Genomic DNA, 17,683 nt, shown 5'->3' on the forward strand with positions numbered 1-17,683 from the left:
TTGGAAGCTATGCCTCTATTCTCACTCGATATTCCTCACCAACTCAACCTGGTGCAAACGAGGACCCAAATGGCTATTTATAAACTTTGGAGGTATGAATAAACTCAATTTTTTGTCATTTATAAGCAGTTTTTCCTCGTTTTTGTTTCTAATGCTCCTGGTAACTGTTTTTCAAATGTTCTTATATGATATATGTTTTTATAAGTGATTTTTTGCAGAATTGACCAGCATTGACTCATATTGAGCCTTCTTTTTAGGGACTTTTTCTCGTTCATTAAACAAAAAAACCCCGAGTTACCTATTTCGGGCTTGTAAAGTGCTATGAAATGGATTTGAGTGATTCTTATCTATCTTTTTCTCACTCTTTAAACTAAAAATATATATTATGATTTTTCTTCGTTTGATTCAGATAAAAATTTTACGAAGAAATATTGAGTTCAATTTGTCTCCTCATACTCATAACAAAATGAGTACGACATCTATTGAGCATAGGTTTCTCACTTTATCCTGACTCAGTGGACCACTTACAGAAAGGGAACCATGTCGGGTATACTATTAACCCTTTGTCGCACCTGAACATTAACCATGAAAAAGGTACCCCCTTGTAGTTGTCTTTACGCTCTATGTTGACTCTCTAAGTATGAAAAGACCGTCGAGTTTACCCTTTCTAGATTCGTTAAACCTAAACAAATTGGGAAAAATTAGACGAAATATTTGTTATACTATCTATATTTTGAAGGAATTTTTGGCAGTAGTACCTTGTCAATCCCTTGAACATGGCACTTTCTCAACATATTCCTCTTTTTGTCAGCTTCTCTGTGAACCCTACCATTTTATGAGTCTTATTCTGATACCCAGACGCCCCTTCATCCTTCTTTCTAGATCCTCTTGGTGTTCTTGAGCCTAAAATACTTGGTCTTCCTGGTGTCATGTCTTCTATTTTTCAAGGGATTAGCCTACTCTTTGCTTCCTGTATCGACCATCTACTCATATGACATATTTTCCTTGATTCAATTTGTCCCATTGTTCTAAACTATCTCCAAAACTATCACCTTGTCATGTTTGGCATTGATTGATGTAGAACTCCTCATTGCCTACCTTTGAAAGGTATTTTCCTATTGACTTCAACATCTTACCTAGGATAAAGATTGAGAAACATTTTAGTACCATGGAGCTTGCAATCCTTAGCGACAGTTTTCTGTGCATTTGATTGGGGGTTTTCATAATTGGCTCCCATTTGAATAATTCTATGAGTGTTCGACATCAAATGCTCTTATTCACAATCATTATATTGTATTGTGCATCTTGGAGACCATCATCCTTATCGATGACCATCCTCATGTCTGATAATGGTTTCCATCATTAGCCAGTAATCAAACGATTTCGTACATGTTCGACTGCAACTCCTTTATTCACATGTGTAGAAATATGATATTTCAGAAGCAACAATGAATACCTTAGGTAGAGGCTTATATTACTGAACCTTGTCTCCTCTCACAAGCTGTGAATATTGTTTTCAGAGACAGCTTATCAGATTGATTACATTATGAAATCTATCCACATTGTGCCTATCGATGGACATGATTGTCATACCTTCATTGGATATCACTCTGGTTTTGCTACTAATCATGGGAATGCCTGACTTGGGACATGATTTTATATTCTGACATATGTTGTTGTTCATAGGTCTCCTTCATTTTTGATGCTCTGACACTCTCTCTCTTCAGTCACATTATATAAAGTATTTTGGCCATCATCTTCTTCTCTGACCTCACACTTTAGGGGGCATTTGTTACACTAGAAAATACCTCCTCATCAACTTAGAGGAGAAGACTAACTTTGATTGAAGTAAAAAACTGATTTACAGGCCTATTTTCCATGGTAACGCACCCAATAAACTAACAGAATGCATGCTAACACGATCCAGTGGACTAGAAGACTATGTTAACCTAGAAAAACACTATTTATCTCTTCAATAAGGTTGTGTTACCTAAATTTTATGAGCTCATGAAGGAAAATCATGAGTTAACTCAGTGTGATTTTGTCATTTACTCAAATTTGACTCTGAAAATATGGAAAGGATTGTGTCAAACTCGTCTTTAGAAGTTTCCTATCCTAACAGAGGCTAATATGTATGGAAAGAGCAATAAAGTAGAGGAAACTTTTCGCTTTTGCCCAAAGTGAACTGGTGAATAAATTGGCAAAAGTATAGCCTCCCATTACCTATATATTGGAGGCTAGGCCACTGTAATCAGGATCAGAATTTGTGCATTGTTATGCTGCTAAGATACTGTTGAGAGAGAGAGATAAAGGAACTAGGAGCTGAAGGAAGGCTTGTTGCGACACTAAGGTTATAAAATTCCTTCTTTGATTTAATAGTATAGATCTACCACTGTTATGTCTACATCATGGTCTAATGTTTGCATTTTACATGTTATGCTTCTATGATTTAGACTAATGCTTTGATACTGATGCATTTGATTTCTATATGTTGTTATATGTTAGTATGTTGAATTGTTGATGTTTATATATGTTGTGAAAAACACTTGTTTTTGGCCCTATGTTCAGGTCTCATTCTTGGAGTTGGATGAGGGTTCCTTCTCTGCCACACTGAATGCTCCAGAAGAGTTGTACAAAGGATAAATAGGTCTACACTCATCCTTTCTTTGTCAATTCTTATCTAGCATTGTTATGATTGAATGTTTCTTGCTCAAACAACTTCATAACCCTTGATCTGTCTGCCTTAGGTTACTGGAAACCTAAGAGGGCTTCTATCCATCCACCCATGCATTAATCCCTATATTAAGATGAGACTAAGAGATGTTTCCTTCCAACATCCTTTTACAAGTAGGCTTAGCTTCCCCCCTAATAACATGCAAGCATGGCATGCTTTTGTGTAGCCCCCACCCTACCTAGTCCTAGGACCCTCATTGATGCTAGTTACTCCCATGATTGATTCCACACACTTTACTTAGATTACAATAAGTAACCTTATATATGTAATAAAAATAATTATTATAAACTAATTATTTTTTATTATAGTAGCATATCTAAGAAAAACATGTAATAACAAAACCTACAAAGAGAATACACCTATTGTGCCCTCAAGTTCAACTAAGGAAATGAGCTCTTAAAAACATCGAGTCACCAAAATTAATCTTTTGTTAAGGAACAAGAAAAATTGAAAAATGGCATTGAGGCAATGATATTGGACCTTGAAATCCATCTAAACATGGATATAATAGTTCGTGGATGAACTATATTAAACCAATCCAGTAAAAAAGTAGTTAGTTGTAGAGAGAAATAAAAATTAGGGAAGTAATGAAGGAGAGAAATAATTATCGAGATTTAAGTATAGATAAGAGTTTTATAGCTCATTGTTTCATTATAAATGTTTACTATTGGGAGAGAACCCAACCTAGATAAGAGTAGATTAGGAATGAAAATAGAGGAGTTGTTGAAAAAGACAACAATCTGAACTAATATTTTAGAACTACACTTACTAGCAGTTGTGGACTAGCTCTCATTTTTACTCAAGATACTAAACCTACCTTATGAGTATGCTCCTACTACCATTGCTTCGTCCTCTGCAACTCTTGGATCAACTTCAACCAAAGCATATGTTTCCCTTGCTTTCACTATTGGTTCAACCATGTTTTCTAGATCATCCTTATAAATCTTCCAATCAACAAGGCTCATGACATATGGAATAAAGCTCTATTGAATCATGTATTGGATTTTAGTTGTAGACCTCCATGCACTAGCACTAAACTAAGAGATTGGTGTACCCTATATACCTCCCCCTCGAACTATCATAGAATTTTGTAAGAGTCACTAATAATCCATGTAGGTGGCCTCTCATATTTTCCATGCTACACATGTTCAATGACAATTAAAAAGTAATTAATCAACAATAAGCACAATGTCCAAGTAACTCACTCTATCTACATGCATATTTTCCATGTGAAACAATGTCCATCATGCACACCATCTCAGACCTCGGTTGCTAATGATGTGACTAATTATCCGATCATGGAGATCCATGACAACAAAAGAAATAGAACCTCCACTTAGCATGGAAATCCCTTATTTCCCATGTCTCATGAAATAACTATGCGGTCTTACATAACGATGAGGGTTTTGATTTTGAAAAAAAACGATGATGGTATTTGTTAATTTTCATATTTCTCTTCCATTGTCTAGGTTATCTGCTCAAAGGAAATGCTAGGCTTCATCCATTGTGTATAGTTCTTTCGTCAACACTACAATATAATAGGCACCCAAATCACCCATTTATCCTATTACAAATAGTGTCTAGTCCAAGGAGGATTGAAAGCATCTCTATTCAACAACATTCAATCCCTGTTTCTTGTTCAAGTAGTATTAATAACTACCATAAGTGTAGAGCATCCTCAGTTCCAACTTCCAATGGAAATGTCAACTTTTTTCCTTTGACACCTACACTCAAGTCATCAAGTGCTATACCAAGCCTTCTACACCACATTCAAGGACCTCAACATCATATTTTAGAAATATACCACAAATTCTAGTGGTTATTCATTAGTGGTAGGGAAATTTATACCTTTATAGGGAAAATCAACCTATGTAGGATCTTCCTCCCTAAAGCTACAAGTGTGTTGGATAAATGTTTCCAATTTTCACTCTCATCCATTTGTGAATCTAAGTACAACTATATTAGATTACAATGTATCATGTACAAGGGCCAAATTGAGAAATTGAAACTAAGCCATCAAAATCACCCAAGGATCGCACCTAGCCTGGGCCATGCCAACCCACAACATGGTTGGATTTTTTCCTACAGAGTTTCGAACCAGTGACCTTCACATCATGGAGTGACTTAACAGTATACCCCATCATTGTCTATTCTATGTCTCGTGGGCATGTTTTATAGTGTAAAAAGGAAATAAATAAACCAAAGGGCATGGCCAACCTTTCAAAAAGACCCTCCTTGGACTTGAAAGTAGTCTTACACACATCGGTTGGTTCTATTGGAAATTAGTGATATCCAGAATTTAGATAAATATTGTTGAAGTGCTTGGCCTCTTTGAGCCACTCAATAAGGTTGTCAATTTGGGGAGTTAGGAACTTGTTCTTGACTATGATTTTGTTCAGAGTCTGATAATTAATGAATAGTCACCAGGTCCCATCCTTCTTCTGCATGAGTATAATTAGGCTCCCATGGGGTGAATAACTTCATCATATGTGCCCTTTTGTAGTATTTCTTAGATATGTGGCTTGATTTCCTCGTTTTCTAGAAGAGAGCAGTGGTAGATTGGCTCATTAGGTAGAGGTTCAATGGGGGGTCAAATCGATTGAATCCTTGAATTGACAGTGCAAACATACCCTTGTGGATGAGGAGAAGATATGTCTATACTCTTCCATCACCTTATCCACTTGCCTCTACTACACAAAGGAGCCTTGTGTGGAGGCCACAAATGTGGCCATGATCTTATTCTTACTCCGAGAGAAAATCAGGAAGAAGAAAAATTTTCCAGTCTAGGAGATGATCTTACTGCATTGCTTAGCATAAATCAAATAAATGGAAGTAAACATGACTACCTATGGTATCCTATATAGTTTTCTTCCCAAAGTAATAATAAAAATATGAGTTCTAAACTCATACACAACATGAAATTTCCACAAGTATGGTTGGCCTAATAGAACATCAAAAACTTCAAAGGGAACAACATCACACAATACCTTGTCCATGAATGGGTTGATGTTATAGGGCAGGAAACACTATTGGTTGATGCAGAGATCTCAGCCTTGGTGGAGCCACATGATGGTGTATGGTTGTGGGTAGGATGTTGTTGACATGCCCAATTGCTTAACAACCTATACTAATATTTTATTCTTCTCACTTTTACTGTCGACAATGAAACACAGTGGAGCACCCTTCACCCACATTTGTGAGTGAAAGAGATGATTACCTTCCTTTGGATCTTTGGGCTAATTTTGTTGGACCTTGGTGGTGGGAACAATGGCGCTGGGTTCCACATTATTGATATTTCTCCCCTTTTCTAGTTCTAGTTCATAATTAGAACCTGTTTTTAACTTAGAACATTTTAGCTCGACCACTAGTGATTGCTTTACATGACATTCATTTTTGTTATGAGTGGGGCTCTTATGGAACTCGTATCGTTTTCTCATGTCTTTCTTCATTTTACCATTACCATTTTTTCAGCCTTAATGGGTTTTCTTATGGTGTTCGCCTTGGCTTTGTTCTTTATTCTGTGATTTGGGCATGCCCTTACCTTGCTTTTGCTGTGAAGTATTCACAGATCCAAAGTCTCACTTCTTCTATTTAAACTTTTTCTCGATTTTGACAGCATATCAATATGCTACACCAAGTGAGAAGATGTCTAAGAACTCCGTTTCTAATTGTAGATATTTGTGTAGATAGCCACAATACGTGAACACTTGATGTCACTCAAAGTCCTTGATACCCAGGTTGGTTCACAAGGTATGAAATATTTTTGTGATCTCCATAACTACTTGGTCCCTTTCTTGTTGCACTATGGTCCATCTCATCTACTAGCCTTCGTAGCATCCAACATGGGAATATTGTTCCTTAACAACATCCCTAAAATAGTTCCAAGCATGTGTGATTGAAAATAGTATGGATTCCTCTATGTCCCTTTTCTCATAGTAATTTTATTGCAAGTCCTTGATATGGTAGGTAGCCTTAAGGAGTGCGAAAGTAATCTTTTCCCTATTGGAAAAATTATGGACCAAAAAATATCCTTCTACCAGATTTAGCCATTTGTCTAGAGCATCAACATCTATTTGACCTTCAAATACAGGAATATCAAAATTAATATTTACCTTAAAGGGTATGATGCCTTCGAAGTTTCCACTGGATGGAGATGTGTCTCCTATTGGTATTCATAGGAGGATTTGGGAAAAAATATCCATCATTTTGTTCCTTTATTTCTTGAGGTATTCTTCGAGAAACAATTTGATAGGATTTCATTCTCCCTCGTGTTTATTTTCTTCCACCACGGGAGGTTTTCAGGGTTGTCACGGATGGTCTCACAAGGGCTCAAGAAGTTCAAGTCCCAACTCCTTGTACCTCGACCTCATTGGGACATGCATAAAAAAATAGAAAAAGAGATGACCACTTTGATACCATTGATCCAAATATATGAAGGGGATGAAATGAAATATATATTTAAAACCAAAACACAGAGATATAGTGAAACTTGACTTCAATTAATAGATGGAAAATGTTGAAATTGTATACATGCAAAATGAAAACAAATTAACTTGAACGGTGGTAGCTTATCTCTGAGAAGAGATGTGATGGCTATGCACCTTCTTGAATTATGTTTCAATGAGGCACCGAGGCCCTTTTATTATGAAGAAGAAATAAGAAACCATAAACATCCAAAAACCTAACCCCAGGAGTTGAAGCGCCAAAGTTTTATGGGCCTTGATGGGGTAAGTTAGAATGTCAATTTCTTGGGGTCATAACTTTGGCATATGATATTCATTTGGAAAATGTGATAGCCCATTGGAAAGGTTTATTCGAGGATTAAAATTTTCTACTTCCAACAAAAAATATGATGAAAATCAACCCATTTCCCCATAAAACAGTGTTTAGGGCCTCAAAACGGCTCCAAAAGTTTTTTTTAATCATTCTATTAAGATATTTCACATGTGTAGAGTATAATTAGTTTTAGTCTTATTTGCAATTTGTTGGATCTTACATATTTGAGAGGATGTATTACATGGAATTTTTGATTTTACATATTTAGGAGGATGAATTGCATGGAATAGAAGTAGTCAGCCTTCCTGGAATTTAATAGTCCCTATCCCCATTGAGTAATAATTAGCAAAGTGGAATCATAAGTTTTATCTAGTTGAGATTAACAAAGAGTGTTTAATTACACAAGAAAGAAAGTATCTCTATGGATTAATTGAACCGTGAATGCTATATGTCGTGGTTAGACTCAACATAGTTACCAAACTTGTGTATTTATTTTATATTTTACTTTGTTAATGAGTATTATGCTATGTGTTTTTTTTTTTTTTATTCCATCAGAATACATAGGGGTTAAATAATGAGAGAAAATTGTCCTCATCACATTAAAAACCTCACATATGGTGGCCTTACCATATGAAATCCTACAACTAGGTGGAAAACCATCTTGGAACAAATAAATAAGATATGATTATGTATCATGAAATTAGTGCAACATTTATTTTCTATAATGATTATTTGCAATGATAATATATTTGAAATCCTAGATTGGGCATGCTATCAATTCTCGCATGTTTAAATCTTGTCGTTTAGCATTTATTCATGTGTGCATATTCAAAATTTTAGCTACATATAGTTTCATTTAGTTGTTAGTCTTATATAGCTGACATGGAATGTCACATTGTTTCATTTTAAAGTATTCCTAATGTTTCATAAATATTTTGAGAAATCCCATTATTGAAAAATGGGAAATTTACCCCATTTCCAAGGAAGGGAAATAACTGTATTACATTTGATGTCTTCCTAGTCATGCTAAAATGAGCACTAATAGTTCAATCAAATGACAAGTCTTAGAATACAACTCTCAACATCCTATAATGATTCTTGTCATATCACAACTTTTTATGGTTTCATAATCTCCCATAAGAGCTTTTCTCACTATGTTCATATTCTAAACTATAAACATTATCTATGTCTTTGACTTCTCTATCACATCCATCCTAGGTAGAAACAGGAAGTTTGAGTAGTAGATAAGGGCTTTCTATTTTAACAACTATGTAGGAATGTATACCTCCCACCAGCTCTTTTCAACTTTGCGCTAACTAGAAGATGTTCATGAACAACTTTAAAGAGAGTTATAATATCATATTGAATTTAAGATAACAAATAGCTACAAGGAGGAAAGGGAAATGTTAAAAGCGACAATTTGCACTTTATTCATATTTCAATTCTATATAATAACATAGATCTATCTTAACCCAAATCTAAAAATTATTAAGAGAGATCAAAAGAAATAAAGATATAATTATATTGACACTTGGAAGATATAAATTAAGATGGATCTATGATAAATTATTGTATCATAGTTTTATAATTATTATGGTCCTTTTCTATTTTTAAATTATTATAGTCGATTATTTTATAAAATTTCAGTTTTACACGCTATAAATTATTATCAAATTATTTTATCAATGTGATACACATAACACATTTTCTTGAGATATAAATTCACTTCAATCCTCTTTATGCAACACACACACACACACACACACACACACCCACACCCCTATTCTACCAAGAATAAATTGAATATACTGAAGCACTCTAACAATATCAAAGGTTCATTTAATGTAGCTTATAAATGTGTTGTGTTGTGTAACTTTCACTCGAATAGAATTGTATAGTATATATCTATACAATTCATTTTAGAAGTTGAAAGTACTAAATACCCTCCCAATATACTAAAATTGCATAAATAGTCATATTGTACATTTAATTGCAGAGGGTGAATGTACAAAAGAATTATAACAATATAAGGAATTCTACTAATATAACTTAGTATAATGCGTTGTATTTTGTAATGTTCCTCACATTTCATTAACAAAACCCATGGTAAATGGCATCAATGGACAAAATGTCTATCTAACCCAAAGGAATATAGGTGGAAAAATGTTTAGGAACATCTCATTCCACCCTCACGAACTTAAGAAAGGGTGAGATTGTTGGTACATTTCTAGCACTAGTTACCCTTGTGAAGAAAAAATATGTCACAAGAGGGACTTATCACGTGAACCTATATGGGGGGGACAAAAAATTCTCCTCATAGTGCCACAAGCTACATTAATTGATTGAATCACATGCACATATAAGAAATACATATTGACATAGTTATTATGCATTGGGGCCTAGTAAGGAGGGTAATGTTGAAAATCCACATGGAGTAACATAGATGATTAAAATACTGACAACACTTTAATGGACATATCATTAAATCAAATACATCTTAAGAAAATAATAACCCCCAAATTTTATTTGTTGAAATCTATAGCCTTTTGAAACTATCTATAACCTATTGTTTTAAATACATATTAAATACTAATCATCCCCAAATTTGACTAAATAATATCCATATGTTGGCAATGCAATCATTTCAAGATCATAGTTGGCTACTTGTCATTCTAAAGAAGTTCTTAAATCCTATCCATCTCTTATAATGATAATATTTCAATAATTTTTTTATTTTCTTAGTACTCCCCCACCACTTCAAATCCATCATGATTCAAATTCAAAGATTGAAATCAACAAGGATTTCAATAGAGTAGTGGATAAGAGTTTTAAGGCTTTATACACAAGCATAGGAGAGTGATGCTCAATTTTATATATTTATGAACAAACTTGGTCTCCAACTCTTCATGTAAAAAATGATAAGCTACACACATCCATGATTCTAAATCACTAACAACAACATGGATCTAGGATCTTTATATCATAGAATCATGAATTAATAAAATTCAATAGATGAATGACAATTTATCACTTCTAGGAATAATTTCATTCAAGTTTCCCATGTAAGTGGATTAATAATTCCCACATCTCCTTGAATCCACTCTTGAAGAGAAGGTTGTATCCATTTATAAGGTACACATACATCAGGTTATCAATCAATAAAACCCATGATACACTATAAACCTAGCAAATATTTGAAGGCAATGGATTCCCATGATTAATACTACACCCTACAAATAGACATATCTATCTAGATATCATGATACTTGTTTGCACACAACATAGTACATTTGCAAACAAATGATATTTTTGTGCTTGACTCAATTGATCACCTCAATTTCTACACAAAACCATTTTTCATCTTGGCCCCTACAAGGAAAAAACAATATCATTCCTTAACAAATTCTAACTCAAAACAAAATATAAAATTCACAATATTGTAAAAGCATGGCCTTCGCTGATTGTTAAGGATTTTTCATAGCTATAAGGTTACTATTAGGTAATAAACCCGTTTAAACAATGCCATGGCCCCAATGACAATTTCATCCAAGCCACCATTAGTAGCAATATTGAAATCTCTAAGGATGTATGAGTGACCCTAATTGAGATGTTACACTTTCATCATGAATGTGCCAAGAAATGCAATGGACTTGGGGGCATATTTTCTTGTATGATAAGACCCCTTATCAATGTTAATATTTGTATCTCAAACAAAAATATCCACACAATTTTTTTCTCAAATGTGGATGAAGTTGTTCGAATTCGTTTTTTATCTTTGTAATTCACTTTATTAAATTTATTTTTAATAAAGTCAAGATCCTTTTGATTTTAAGTTATGAAAATTCTAATAAAGTGTAATTTAATTACACTAGTCATTTAGATAAATCTCCACCATTGATCTCTAGTGAGATTGGGATTTAATCTCAGCAATTAATCTTAATGAGAGATTAGGGTTGTGGAGATTTAATCATCGAATCAAAATTATAAAGGTAGGGAAAGGTAGAAGGAAATGGGAAACAATAACTCAGTTGCATAGAGAGACAAAGGAGTTCACTTAATTTCCAAGCCAAGAAGAAGAGGGAAATACAAAAAAAAGGAAATCAACTTCAACTAGATTTGTGGAGGACATACAATTTCAAAGAAGGAGGCTATACGATCTAGGTGTAGAAGGAAAATTTTGACCTAATAGAGGGCCATATGATCTCAGATGATTATCAAAGTTCAATTTATCTTAGCATCATATAGGGTCATAACTTTTGCTATGAATTTGTTGTATATTTTCTCTTTTGGGGAAACTTTCCTTAGTTGGGGATTCTTGTAATTTTAGAGAAAATTAATAAAAAAATTAATTTGAAGGGAAATAAAAAATTGTATTTTTTTCACTAATTTACTTTCCACCCATTGTGTGATTAATTCTATTATCTAATTTTTTAATTAAAATTAAAACATTAAGTTTTATTTCCTGAGATAATAATGAAGTCATTCACCTAGTTTTTTTCTAGATAATTTTTTAACATGATATCATAGATATTTCTCTTATTGAAGTTTCTAAGTACTTACAACAATAGATATAGGAATACAACAAGTAGATCTTGCAGATGTGAGTGACTAGTAGACAAATCTAGTGCAAATCTAGGTATATGACATGCTAATCTAGTAGATATAGGGACCAACAATTATTTTTGGTGAGTTCTTGAGGGATTAAGCACATTTGCAAGAAACTTCATTTAGATTTGGGAAGATGGAATCAAATAGTTTTATATTTTGGGACATATTGGATGGAGGCTCAAATTTCTCCTCGTGGAAAGATAGGGTTACATTGCTATAAGAGGAAAACGATCTTTGCGATATTATTGAAAATATGTTTCCCTTATTTACAAATTTTCAACAGTTGGAGGGCCACAACAAGAAGGAAGTTAAATCCATGTTGGTGATCTTAAACACAATGAATGATCATTTGTTTCCTCACTTATACAAGAAGAAAAAAATGAAGGAGATAATCGATGCACTAGGTAGCCTCTACCAAACTAAAAAATTTCACTAGAAGATGAACCTGAGAACAAGCTTAGATCCATAGAGATGTCCATATATGACATAGTTACCAATTATCTAATAAGATCACTCAAATCTGTGATCAAATTGCAACATTTGGGGAGAAGGTGCAGGACGTTGAGTTAGTGAACATGGCATTGAAAAATTTCTTGAGTTCCTCAAAACCATTCATCCAAGGAATTTGTGCTCGCAAGAACCCTCCAAGATTCAAGAGACTATGGGATGACTATATCCAAGAAGAGACATAGCTTAATTCAATGTCCAACAAGAAGGGAGGTGATGAGAACCTCGACCTAATTGGTCAAATGAAGGAGGGAAAAGGAAAGGGTTCTAGCAAAGGTAAGGGAAAATATGTGGAGTCAACCTCACGATCAAAGAAGAATAAGGACTTGAATAAAAACAATTGTTTCATTTATAATTATAATTTTGGAGATTATGCATCACAATGTCCAAAGAAGAAGAAGGGAAAAGGGAAGTAGTAGTAGAAGTATGTGATAGCCTTAATAGAAACTCAAATGAGTGATTCTGATACAAAGTTTGAGAAATATTTCTCACTGGTTTCTTATCTTTATATGAGTATAGTTCCGAGGAACACATGGTATGTAGACAATGGAGCATCTCATCATATGAGATCAGCTTGAGAAATTTTCACTAGTTTAATATAATAAGACTCAATATAATAGGTGGAGCTTGGTGATGATGCTAAGTATTTAGTAGTTGGATCTAGTTTGATTTCATTCCAGCTTGATTCAGGGGGCTCTTTGGATTTCGAGGATGGGTTGTTTTTTCTTGGGCTCAAGAAGGATTTGATTTTAGTTTCAATTATGGAGGATAAGGGTCTTACAATGGAGTTCAACAAAGGGAGAGTATTTGTTTGGCTAGAAGGATCTAGCCCAGAAACAACTTAGGTATTGGGGTTAGAGAAGGTGATTTGTATGGGTCATAGGGTGAGCCTATTTGATCTCTAGTTCATAGGAGTGACAAATTGTGTGAGTTGTGGCATAAGAGGATGGTGCACCTACATTATAGACAATTTCCCATTCTAAGGGATATGGTCATGGCTCTTCCATATTTTAGCATTGAGCAATAGGGCATATGCAGAGGGTGTACACTTAGCAAGTACATCAAGGTTGTTTTCCCAAGTAGTGAGAATAGGTCCAAGGAAATTTTAGACTTGTTTCACTTATATGTGTGTGGCCCAATGCTAGTAGAATCAATGCAAGGAAGTGTGGATTATGCATCATTTATTAATCATTACTCTTGTAATACATGGATCTATTTCCTAAAGACAATGGATAAAGTCCTTATTAGGTTTCAATAATTTAAGTCTCTTGAGGAGAACCATACAGCGAAGAAGATCAATGTGTTGAGGTTAGACAACGAGGGTGAGCACACCTCTAATGACTTCAAGGATTTTTTTATGAAGGAAAGAATTAAGAGAGAGATGATAGTATCATACAAACCACAATAAAATGGGGTTGTAGAAAGGAATAATTGTTCCATCATAGGGGATTCTAAGGCCATGATTCATGATTCGGATTTTCCCATGTTTCATTGGGAAGAGGAATGCAACACAACATTCTACATCCATAACAAGAGTCCTCACAGAATCTTGGAGGAAAAGACACTAGAAGAGGGATTCACTAGTGTGAAGTTGGACGTGAGTTATTTTTTTGTCTTTGGATTTCCTTTTTATATACATGTACCTATAAAGAAGATGAGCGAGTTGGATCCCTCTAGTATGAAGGGTTTGTTTGCAAGATACAACCAAACCTTGAAGGCTTACAAGATTCATATTCTAGCACAAAGAAAGATAATGGTGGGTAGTGATGTAAAGTTTAAGGAGGATAATCCATATAGAAGGCTGCACAAGTCCATTCTTGTGACATAGGATGAGGAACATGAATCTCCAAAGGTTGATCTCGGATCATCCATGACACCAACAAATTCCATTTCAGCAAATCCAATTTTTAATTGAGGAAAGATATTCATTATCCTCTTCTAGTTCTATTGGGATACCTTGATGATTTACACAGACATTGAGGGATACTGAAGAGTATTTTGAGGCTCCTAAAGACACATTTGGGGAGAGAATGTCTTTGAAGAATATTTTGAATTATATGGAACTAATGAGCAACGTCATCGATTCCAAGCCCTCTAGTTTTTAGGAGATATTATACTAGTGAGTATGGGGGGATGCCATGGTGGAGGAATACAACTCCATAATGATGAATGGTGTGTGACACATAGTTCCAAGACTAAAGGGGGTAATAGTTCTAAGTTCCAAGTGGTTATTTGATATTAAGCATTACATAGTTGGAAACTTTAAGAAATTTAAGGGAAAGTTTGTGGCAAGAGGGTTCTCCAAGAAAGAGGGAGTGAAGTACGAGGGGGCTTTTTCTCTAGTCACTAGGTTCACTTTGTTAATTTGGCAACTTAGTGACAAATTCTAATCATGGGACTACATTCTTATTTTTAAGAGGACCAATTATGATCTTTGAAGCACTGTATTTGGACAAGGGAAAATGAATTTTTTGAAGTGAAGCCCACATGTGCACAAAAGGACAGGTTGATCCTAAAGAGAAATTGGACACTGTTGGAAGTCTATAAATACAAGTCACCTCAACCTCATTTGGACATCAACATCATCATAATTTATTCTCCCTTATTTGGTTTGGCTCACATAGGCCTGAGGTAGTTCATAGAGATTGGTTCGTATATGTCTGAAATTGCAAGGTTCGAAGCTCACTCGTGTGATTAGGGTTTTTGGTTCCTTGCCCTAAGCATGCTACAGGGTATTTTCGGTCACAACCACAGGAATGTGAGCTCATGAGTGTGGTTGGAGGGTTTTAGCTGCATGCACATACACTATCTTCGTGTTGTTGGAACCTAGGGTTTGATTTTGATAGTTAACTGCAGATATTGAAAGTTGACCACATGCTTCTGAATCGGGGTTTTGATTATTAGCATTGTTGGGTTCATCTCTTGGATGTTGTTTAGTTTATTTTGTTGGATAGTTATGTGGTTGAAGATATGGATCATTGTACTCTCTCTTTGTTGGAACATTCGATGAAAATATAATAAGAAGGATTTGAAAGGGTTTTCCCTTTCAAATTGGTTTTATAATTTCTATTTGGTATTGGGCTTAAATGATGGAAGTGTGTCCAATCTGAAAATATGATAAAAATTGGCCTACAAGTTCTATGTTGTGAGTCAAGTGGATCCAGTATGAAACATTATGAAACATGGTAGAGGTTCTGAGGTTTGGAGCCTTCAGTGAGGGAGTCCAAGCTTCCTTCTAGTGGTAGCTAGTAAATCTGATTAGCAGGGTTGGAGCTCCCTTTCGGTGGGTGCTAGTAAACGAGATCTAGGTGTTGGAGCTCCCTTCTAGTGGGTGTTGGAGAACGAGAGAACGTTGTAGCCTTCTATAGGTGGGTGCTTGCGTACTGGTATGAGTATGCACCATTACAAGATTGTAATATGTTTTCCTTTATAATAAAAGATGAATAAAGAGATGATGACAACATTGTTTTCTCCCACATTGGGTTTTCACGTAAAAATCATGGTGTCCTCATGTGTTGACATGTTTCTTATGTGTGATGGTTTATTTTGTTCTTACTATTCATGGCTATTATTTAATTAAAGGTTAATGAAGTAATGATACACTTGTTAAAGTAGAACAAATGATGAAATATATGAAAAGTTAGTTAACGGGATATTCGCGGTTTTCCTTCATCATAGTCGTGTACATACGTTGGTTTACTTAATGACAGTAGTGTTAGCATCAGTCTTGTCTTCCTGTCACTAGTGATCAAATATTATTTTTCCAAGTTTGTTAAGGGTCTCAAGGTCAAATTTTATCATGTAACTAGGTTTTCAGAGTAAAATTTGGTCACAGGCTAGTTTGTCTAGGAATGTCTCTATTCCCTTAAAAAAATATCACATGCCAGTCGCTTATATCACTCAGATGAGTGTATCATAATAAAGAGAATGTCTTCATCATATCAATCATCATCATCACCATTTCACTCAGCCTAATGTTTTCATTAGGTCATTAGGGTTTCAAGGTCCATCTTCATTTCATGTATAAAATTTGGCATAGGATGAGTTGTGATAAGCAGCTCTTTTCAATGAATTTTTATGAGATTTCATAAGTGCTTCATGCTTACAATCTCAGGTTCCAAAAGGAAGAAGTTTCATTGTTCAAAAAGGTAGGAGAAGTTCAGTTTTCAAGTCTTGAAAGTGGAAAGTTTAAAAAGGTGAAAGTCATGTTTTGATAAGGTATGTGGGGCCCATTTTCAATAAAAAAAAGATCATATTGTGCCTATAATAGCCCAAAATGTCCCAAAAATGTTTCATTCGCATCCTTACCTCTTTTGTTAACTGAGCTCTCCCCTCCTTTGGTGAAAAAACATGATTTTTCTAGCTAAAATTCGAAAACATCTCCCGGTGCTGCACTTCTGTGAACTATGTTGCGCTTCTGGAGGTGGTGTTGTGCTTCCATGAACTGCACTATGCTTTGGTGCTACGCTTCTGTCAACGGCGTTGCGTTTGGGACAAAGTAGCCTAAAATTTTCCAAAACTCACCCAAACTTCAAATTAAAGCTTGCATTTCTATTCTTTGCTCTTCTAAGTTGTTCTACAAGTAAGTATCATCATCTTATTCACTTTTTCCTTTAGCAAAGCAAGTACACATGGTGATTTTTCTTCATCTAGGGTTTATGTGAAATTTCATGCTTCAAAGCTAGTTCAAATGATGGTTTTGTTAGATATGACATTTCAAACTTTAAAATTTTCCATCTCATACCTTTGTATATATATAAATCACCATATCATTCACTAATCAACTCATTTACCTTCAGTTTACCTCACCTTTTCACAAACCCTAGCTCATACCTATCATTTTGGACAATTTCCTAGAAGGAATGTTTTTTTTTTAAATTCTTCTACTCATCTCTCTCTCTCATTTCACGTATTTTAAACTTCCTAAGTTTTATATAACACTTATCCATCTCCCAAAATTCCCCTATCATCATATCCCTTCCCTAACTCCCTCATTTCATCATTTCGCTCATTCCTCACTGTTTTTCCATTTTCCTATTATCTAGGGTTTTGTATCAA

The sequence above is a fragment of the Pinus tabuliformis genome, chromosome 3_2, assembly GCF_031772625.1.
Source record: "Pinus tabuliformis cultivar Carrire ecotype Pingquan chromosome 3_2, CPIR1, whole genome shotgun sequence".
Taxonomy (NCBI): Eukaryota; Viridiplantae; Streptophyta; class Pinopsida; order Pinales; family Pinaceae; genus Pinus; species Pinus tabuliformis.